The sequence below is a fragment of the Sabethes cyaneus genome, chromosome 3 (assembly GCF_943734655.1).
Source record: "Sabethes cyaneus chromosome 3, idSabCyanKW18_F2, whole genome shotgun sequence".
NCBI classification, from domain to species: domain Eukaryota; kingdom Metazoa; phylum Arthropoda; class Insecta; order Diptera; family Culicidae; genus Sabethes; species Sabethes cyaneus.
Window position 1 is genome coordinate 252,781,342 of NC_071355.1, and position 9,741 is coordinate 252,791,082.

Consider the following 9,741-nt stretch of genomic DNA (forward strand, 5'->3'; position numbering starts at 1 on the left):
CCTTCCTTCCTTCCTTCCTTCCTTCCTTCCTTCTTCCTTCCTTCCCTTCCCTTCCTTCCTTCCTTCCTTCCTTCCTTCCTTCCTTCCTTCTTCCTTCCTTCCTTCCTTCCTTCCTTCCTCTCCTTCCTTCCTTCCTTCCTTCCCTTCCTTCCTTCCTTCTCCTCTTCTTCCTTCCTTCCTTCCTTCCTTTCCTTCCTTCCTTCCTTTCCTTCCTTCCTCTCCTTCCTTCCTTCCTTCCTTCCTTCCTTCTCCTTCCTTCCTTCCTCCTTCCTTCCTTCCTTCCTTCCTTCCTTCCTTCCTTCCTTCCTTTCCTTCCTTCTTCCTTCCTTCCTTCCTTCCTTCCTTCCTTCCTTCCTTCCTTCCTTCCTTCCTTCCTTCCTTCCTTCCTTCCTTCCTTCCTTCCTTCCTTCCTTCCTTCCTTCCTTCCTTCCTTCCTTCCTTCCTTCCTTCCTTCCTTCCTTCCTTCCTTCCTTCCTTCCTTCCTTCCTTCCTTCCTTCCTTCCTTCCTTCCTTCCTTCCTTCCTTCCTTCCTTCCTTCCTTCCTTCCTTCCTTCCTTCCTTCCTTCCTTCCCTTCCTTCCTTCCTTCCTTCCTTCCTTCCTTCCTTCCTTCCTTCCTTCCTTCCTTCCTTCCTTCCTTCCTTCCTTCCTTCCTTCCTTCCTTCCTTCCTTCCTTCCTTCCTTCCTTCCTTCCTTCCTTCCTTCCTTCCTTCCTTCCTTCCTTCCTTCCTTCCTTCCTTCCTTCCTTCCTTCCTTCCTTCCTTCCTTCCTTCCTTCCTTCCTTCCTTCCTTCCTTCCTTCCTTCCTTCCTTCCTTCCTTCCTTCCTTCCTTCCTTCCTTCCTTCCTTCCTTCCTTCCTTCCTTCCTTCCTTCTATTTAACGAAACAAGGTGACCACATATAGAATATTAGCTTGCCCAAGAGATTCCATTCCATCCAACAAATCCAAATAAAGAAATGGTTTGATCAAATTAGAATTGCTTCGACAATTTGGGATAAAAATAATCCCTTAGGATAGGAGAAATATTATTGGTGAATTTGGAACAAACTGAATCAAATGTAATTAAATGAGATTAAAATGATATACATAACACCTCGATAGTATGTACCGTCGTTAGTACGTACCCTCGGTAGTACGTACCCTCCATAATACGTACATTTTGCCTCGATAGTACGTATTTTTTCCAGCAACACTTTATTTGTTTCATTTCTAGCTTCACAAAGGGTGAAATCATTGGTTTGAAAAAATTAATAACTATTAGCTGTATTAAGGTGAAGATCGTCAGAGTCCAGTTTACTGATATAGTTTTTACTGATTTCAGTACTTTCACGACGAGAACAGAATTGCTAGTAGTAGATAATAATCTGTTATAAACAATTATGAAACGTAGAATCGCGTGTCCATTTTTGCTGTTGAACGAGATTCGACAGTAATACTAACACAAAAAATGTTGTTAACGGTGAATTTTATTATCAGTGAATTTTATAAGTATGTTTCCGACGCTTTACGACCGTTAATCTAATAGCGAAAATTATTGGTCAATTTCATGCTCAACGTAAATATGGCATCACTCCACATATACACCCGTTTCCTTGGTAACGTACAACAACGACGGTCGCGGATTCGGAATTGCAATCGAAGCACAGTAAAGTTTCTCATATCAATTCAAGTGAACAGTTTGAGCAAAATCATTATATCTTACCAAATAACTGTTCGGGTGGTAAATTAAAGTTTTCTGTGTCTCAAGGTAAGTTTCGCGAGTGATGTGTCGACTAGAACGTAACTGGGCCGTAAAAAATTAATCAAAAATCGACGGCGAAAAGGCGAAAATATAGTGATGAATTATAATTGCGCAGAAAACTCAGTATTTAGTATAATTTATGCCCCAAAAAGTAATAGAACCTATAGAATGCAATGTTTAGTGCTTCGAGTTCCAAGCTCTTTTGACGGCTAGCAGGTTAGTTAAAGTAATTTTATTTTTTTGTGATGGTTTCCCGAGTCTATGGGAGCACGTTGGTACACTGAAGAAGGGAAGGGAAGGCTTAGGACCTTGTCCTTAAATCAATACCACTAAAATATATATTTATTCAATAGGGTATGCAAATTTGAAAATTTTATGCAATATTAAGAGTAATACAACAATACTTGAAGCATATAATTGTGATTCGACAGTACGTACATTTTGGTAATACGCACGCTAAACGAACCAAAGGTGTACGTACTATCGAGGTATACCTGTACAGTAGTTTCGAAAGTGTACTATAATTATTTCAAAAATTTAAAATATTGTACAACAAGGAGACTTGAGTTCAGTCGAATGGAAAAGCTTACTAATCTACGTATTTAAATGAAAAATAACTTTGTTCTCTGCATAACAGGCATTAAATAATTATTATTGCGAATTTTCAGCTCAGGAAAGATATTTATCAACTAAACAACGTCCGACAAACTACTAAGCATAAATCCAAATATTCGCACAATTTACGAAACAAATGTGTTTCCTTCAAATCCTACGGATGTCAACCGTTTTACTGATCCGGCTACCAACCAGACAACTTCTGAACAGCGCGAAAAAAGGGGACAGCTCATTGTCACACATTTTGTTAATTGAGCCCAACGGGGAATCTCCCGCCGCTGTATTATCAGTGCACCGAGTGTTTCGTCAAAGAACGGCAGGATGATGCAAACGTTACACGCTGCGTATAGCATCATCGATTGTGACGGCATGTAGAGTTTTCCTGTACCGGATGTCTGAATTGTCCTGCTGGCGCGCAGAAACAAGAATCTCACATCCCGGCAGGAATTCCGTCTGACATTTCGCACAATACCGTACTTACATGCCGAGCTTGACATTGCTTCCGAAAGATCAGCGCCGACGTTGTTCACTGTTCACACATATAAATATTTATTGACTCACCCATTTGATGGATGCAATTTCCACTGTTTTCATTCCAGATCTTCGATGAAGGTCTTCGAGCCGATCTGGTTCACAAGGTCATTAAATGTGTAACTTCATTCTGCTCGCTGCATGGAAGTACACGGAAATTTTCTCAAGCTTATTCTTGCCTACACTCATAGGGGGTCTGAATGTTAATATGATGTTTACAAATAAAATGGTATTGCATCGGTATCGATTCATTGATTCTTTAGCAAGAAAAAATATAAAGCAGTAGCAGATCTTGACCGTATTGAATTACATCTTGTATAGTACAGTCACATCAACTCCCAAATGTGACAGAAATGCATCAAACAACAACAAAAGTCGATCCAACCGCAAAACATTACATATCCTCCGTTGGTGTATTATAAATTACCCACGCATACATCCACCACATCCCTCTAACATTGGTTCCGTTTTGGATAGATTTCAAACTCACCGATAATAACATAATAAAGTTGTTCGCACATTAATGCGGATTTAGCTGCATCCCCGTGCCGTGCCTACCGGAACACCCGAACCCAAAGCCCTAATTCCTTGTCTATTCCGATTGCCGTGCCAGCGGGAGGTTAACGTATTTCATTGTGATTTGTACGGCGTTGTTTTTGTTCGGCGCCCCCTTTCCGGGACCGAAAACTGTCGTCGAGTTTTGTTCTCTCGGTTACTGCCGCTGCTGTCCTTCTCCGACCGAGAACACAGAACCAACATATGCCCGTCAGAATGCCTGACTCTGTGGGCCTATTATTGGTTGTTTTATTTAAATTTATAACCGAATACTTTCCACTCATCGAAGGGGACGACCCGGTCCTTTATTCCTGGGTGAATATTTTTCAATTTGGCGTTTGTCACCTGTCCCGAAATGCGATAGAATCGTGAAGAAGAACGACATGAATCAAAATACAAAAACTTGCACACACTCTTATCAGCAGTAGAGTGTGATAGCACTGAAAGTTGCTCGAAACTGTAATCTATTTCTCTGAATGGGTGGAACACAAAGCTAATCCCAAATGGCTGCAAACCAGTTCCACGTAACGGGTATCAACTCCGGACAAATACTTCCATTCCGACGGTTTCTCCTGCATTCTTCTGACCCACCTCCCATCGAACGGTCATCACATCCCATCCACTCTGACAAAAGAATAAAGGTTTTTATTTCTTCAACTTCCATCCTGCAAGCAGCAAGCGAAAAGGAAAAAGCATTGTGATAAACCCGAAGAAAATGGGTACGTCCGTTGCAATGTCCCGTCTGTTCTCTTCCGCTTTGGCTCACTTGCTCCATTCCGTATCCGAGCCACGATCCTTCCAAGGCGAGAAAAAAGGAAATCAATTCCCAGAGCGCGTTTCGTTGTCAGAAAATCCCATCATTCTCCCGGACTGCTATCAGCAGCCACTGCCGTTGGGAAAATAATAGCCTTTTAAAGTTTAAACTGCACCACAGAGCAGAGGGCACCCACCTACAACCGGACATGTAATCTGCTTTTACGGTTATGGACAATGTGATGTTGCTCCGTTGCTCCGACAAGGGAAACCGGACAATGTGAGAATCGATTATCAGCAGATCTTGGCAGTTTGTTTACGCCAAACTTTAAAACTGAGACATTTTTTTTGCATCGAATGTGTCTCACATATGTAGCCGGTATCTTGGAATTGGATTTTCCGGAATGGCCTACCTGATAAGATAAAAAAACCTTTTCAATCCGCTCCGGGAAATCGTTTGTGCGTTGATTGAATTGAGTAAATTCTCAAACAAAAACTAATGCGATGGAATTGCGCATTTCATCGTATGTAATGATCGCAAAGCTTCAACTGTTGGCTTGACAAATCTTTGAAAACTATTCTTCAGATTAGAATATTTTTCATTCATTACTGAGAAAATTTGCTTATATTTTCATTGTAAAATTTTTATTCTACGATGGTTGGTTCAAGTGTTTACAATAGCAATAAAGCCATTAGAAATATTTTTTAAAGTTTTTGTCGTTCCGATTTAGGCAACTGAAGGGAGTGGCACAATTCCATTTCTGTTTCGTACAGGAAACGTTGACACTCATTTTTCAAGTTCTTTGAACTATAGAGCCCAGAGCCAATTGATTTTATTTAAAAAAAATGACTCGCGTCCAACAATTTTTTTACATACATTTGATTGCACATACATTTCAACGCACTCCTTCTGTGTACTATCAGAACGTCAGGGGTTTGCGGGATTGCTCTAGTGCGCTTATAGATTATTGCCGCCAGTTGTGAGTATCGTGTACTTGTCTTCGCAGAAATATTTTTTTTTGTTGGATTATAGTCACTTTAACAGCTTATGTCATTCGTGACTTCTGCGGAGTCGGGATTTGAACCCGGGTCCTCGGCGTGAGAGGCTTGAATGCTAACCACTACGCCGGGATTGACCCCAAGTACATGGTTCGGTACGACCATAGATGTATTAAATGGTTTCATGCGACCATTTGTAAGTAAAACGATTCAGTGCGTTTATTAATAAGTGAAGTACACGGTTCGGTATGACCATAGATGAATTAAATAATTCGGTACGCTCATTGTTCAATGAAGCATCTGGTTCAGTACGACTATAGATTATTTAAACGGTTCGGTACGACCGTCGATATGCAAAATGATTTGATACGATCATTATTGAATGAAGTGCATTGTTCGATTCGACCATAGTTTAATGAAAATTTATGGGCCAATAAGACCATAGACGAATGAAGTTGCTTACGATCATTGATAAATAAAAGGGTTTTGCATTCTGAAAAACTGCAATGCAATATAAGTGCCATTTATAATGAATAACATGAAGCTTTTTTCTTTATCTGGTAACACCGTATCCAGTATGCCAGGGTACAGAATGTACGGGCCATCAATGATGTCAACGAAGACAGTTATATTAAGAAGAGAGACTCAGAAGGAGAATCTAATATGTTCGGTGCGTGGTCGTAACGACAATCATCAGTATCGTCTGGATTCCAACCGCGTTCAAAGACCTGACTGCTGAACACAATTCAGTCGTTTGCGGTTAGTTAAACAAGTAAGGCTTGGGTAAGACTTCTCTGCGACTAGTAATTTGGTGTTGCACACCCTCGTCGGTTAACGTTTCGAGAAAACAAATTCTCTCTCCAACTCGGAAGCAGCCGATCTGAAAAAGCAAAACACAACTTGTCTTGTTTTTCCGTGTTAAGTGTTCTTACGTTAAGGAAAAAGAATCAATTTGTAAGCGGCCAATCTTTTGAAAGCGAAAGCGTAAATCATCACCCGTCCAGCGGCAAAACTATTGCGCACACATAAAGCAAAGCAAAGCAAAGCCTAGGTGCTTCATTCCGTTATCGAAACTTGACCTTCTGTTTTTATACGACAGACTTCGCAGCCAGCTGTTAGAGTGCAGGACAATTGCAGGGCCAATTGAAACTTCGCACACATACTGCTCTTAAATATCAATCTGCCGCTTCTAAAGTTTTTAGCAGACGCAGTTCAGAAAACCTTGGAAGACCCAACGAAAGGACCCGGAACCCGAATAGCTGTGGCGCTTAGCTTGCATTACCAATGGCCACTGTTTTTAATCGCTCTCTGCAGTAAACTGCATTTGAAAATTTGAAGATTTGAAAAACTGTTACACAGTCGTACCGGTCGTCTCGATTTATTTTGATTTTGTCAAAGCCTTTGATCGAATGGCTAGACTCATGTCCGATTGTGGAGCCTTCGTTAAAGTGAATTCCACGCCCTCTAGAATATTTTGCATTTCGTCTGGTGTACCCCAAGGCAGTGTTCTTGGTCTTCTCGTCTTTATTATCTATATTACCGACTTGTTGAAGCTGCTTTCATCATCAAAACTTTTTTTTGCCGTCGATCTAATTTTTTTTATGAGATTGGCATTCCTGTCGACTACCTATCCAGAAGAAATTTTTGCGTCAGCTGCAACAGGAATAATCTAGTGAAACGTTGAATGCTCAAAGCTCCTGGATCCTGGTTATTTGCAATGCCATTTCATAGAACAAGCTACGGCTTTAATAATTGTTTTGGTTTTTGTTTACGATCCTTTAATAATGTTTGTATAGTGTTTAATTTTACCATTTCATGAAGATAGCATTAAGATAGTGAAAATAGAGCAAACTAAGGTTCAATTCCACTGTAATGAGATAAAATTTATACAATGTTTATATTAGCTTTATATGGTTTTTCTCTTTTTTTATCTGCATTGATATGTATTGAATATCTAACCTGAATTTAGAAGTAAAATTCTTATTTTAAAACTATTTTACTTCTGATTGTTTGCATTTACGTTAGATTAATTTAGTCATTTTTTACCAATATAATATTTTTTTTTTTTTTTTTTTTTTTTTTTATTGATTAAAGAGTATATAATATTTTACTTTTCTAAAATTACTTTGCAAATCCAATGCTTTTATCTGAAAGTTGAAAATTTAAGAGTTAAAACTGACATCGATCCTGATTATATGTCTTTTCTTACTCGTCTATCGAACTTGATTTTTCGCAGTTCTCTGAAATTCCGTTATCCTCCACTACTGATCTATCATGGATAATAGTTGTCAAACATATATCTTCTTTAAACCTTAATACGACACATATACACGCAGTTATGATGTTGAAATTATCCATAAATTCAACCCAACAATAGCCAACCGAAGAGCGTTCCAAATTCAAATGTCTATTCCTGTGTCTTCCCTTCCAGGGAAAACTGATGTTTCTCACCTTCTTCAACGTTCGACCGACCGGAGGAAGCACTACTTTCTCTGCGCTGTCTTCGGTGCTGGCTAGGATCGATGAATATATTAGCCGCTATCCGGTAGGAGCCGACCCAACTCCAGTCGAAGACAAGTTGTAAGGCAATAAATAAGACATTAAATGCTGATTCCCTCGTTCCCTCGGTTCCCAATACTACCGAGGGAGCGAGCGATGCGATGATAGCAACCGTAGCTGGCTTCCGTGAACGCGTCTGATTTATGGGACACCTATGCTAAAATGTATGCACGCGGATACGTTTGCCGGAAATATTACCGTCAAGCAGGGGGAATCCCATTATCTAGCGATTGGCGCGTATAATTTATTTATTGACTTTTTGCACTACTTTTCAAGGTAGAGCACTCGACCGATTTTTATTTTCTACCGTAGACCTTTACCTTTGCTTCGCAAAAAAGAGGCAGTTTACAGGATGTTTTATCGATGTCTATTGAAAGGTAATAAAGATGATTTAAACCGTATCGAAGTGCACGGACGGACAGTAGTGCTCCTTATCCCTTCGAGGTGGTCGGGCATCGATCGGTTCGCACGCATGCATAATGCTTTGGCTCAATGATGGTGCCAAGCATTGAACCGATATGTGTGATAGTTGTTGACTTTGCGATTTCAATTTTACGGACTGTTGAACCGAAATGGCTCTTCCCGGTAGGTGTTTGCACAAGCTTTGGTTCGGTTAGATAACCGACGATTGGTGTGAATTGGACACTCCTTACAACATGGATAGTTGAAAATCAGTCTTTAGTAAAATATCAGGTGAACAAAACAAAGAAAGGTAAAAATATGCAGTAGCTTTACTCTACTGCTTCTATTTATCATTCCCAACCAATGCCGTTGCTCCTATTTAACTCGACCATATTTATCTCGAAATTAATTTCAATTCACAACAAGAAAGATAAACAACTGCACACGACCGCTCGCTCCAAGATATCCCCGGCATTCCGACGGCACTTATAAATTTCTATAAATACTTAATGCGATTGTAAACAGATTGTTTTGGGGGTTTTACTACAGGCGGTCTCATTTTACACCCCATGCCGGTCGCTGATGCTGAGATCATCGTCTCCTGTTATACGAGCGAGCGCAGGCCATCGTACGGGAGCTATGTTCGGTGCCATGCACTACTGCTGGGGGAGGAAATTGCTGGCCTCAAAACACAACCCACAACCGCCTTACAAGTGGGATTGCTCTCTTTTGTGATGCCAACTTGCTGCACACAGCTGGTTTCCACTTTTCGCTTCAGATACGACACTTATGCTATCAAACATTATGTAATTTTCCTAAACCCGGTGCGGTGGTGTCCCGCACGATAGCAAGACTACAAAAGAGCAGCTCGACCAAGTAGAAGTATCTCTCCTGTGTTGAAGACCTTTGCGTTGTCGTCCAAAACCAGCGCACGACTCGCTGGGAAGAGATTGCACCGGAAACGTGTACGGTCCTCCTCATCCAGCAGCCGGGTCTCTCAGAGCACTTGCCGGGTCGAGTACCGCTTCGCTATCAGCGGGATATGATAGCAAGTGGAACACCCTCAATTTGCGACTGAACTGAACGACTGAACTGAACGCAGCAGTCGAGTAGTCAGTAGTAGAGAAGTGATCTCATTAAAAATGCATGCAATTTTGGCCACACGGTAAACACCGCCAGCCGAGCAACTCCGGCCTTTGTTAATAGCCTCCGGACTGTTTACCAGTGATGCTCATTGGATGCTGAAGCGCAAACACAGACGAAGACGACTGGATGCATGCGGCAAAGATACGGAAAGAATCATAAACTCAAACAACGATAGAAAAATAGAGGAAGTCAAACAACAAGACTAGGAAGTATTTAGCATTATCGCCAGCCGGATCAGCATCGGGAAAGCACAACATTATGCAAAAGCAATTACCGAAATTCCACAAAAATTCTCACTGAGCAGCCCAGTCGCTGTGATTCACCGCAATTACTTTACGATATTTAGCACCTTTTTAGTCAGTCCTACAGTGCAGTCCTACACGAAACCAAAGCGGCAATTGTTTAGGATCGAAAAAACGAAAGACTGATGGCGTCGTCCTCG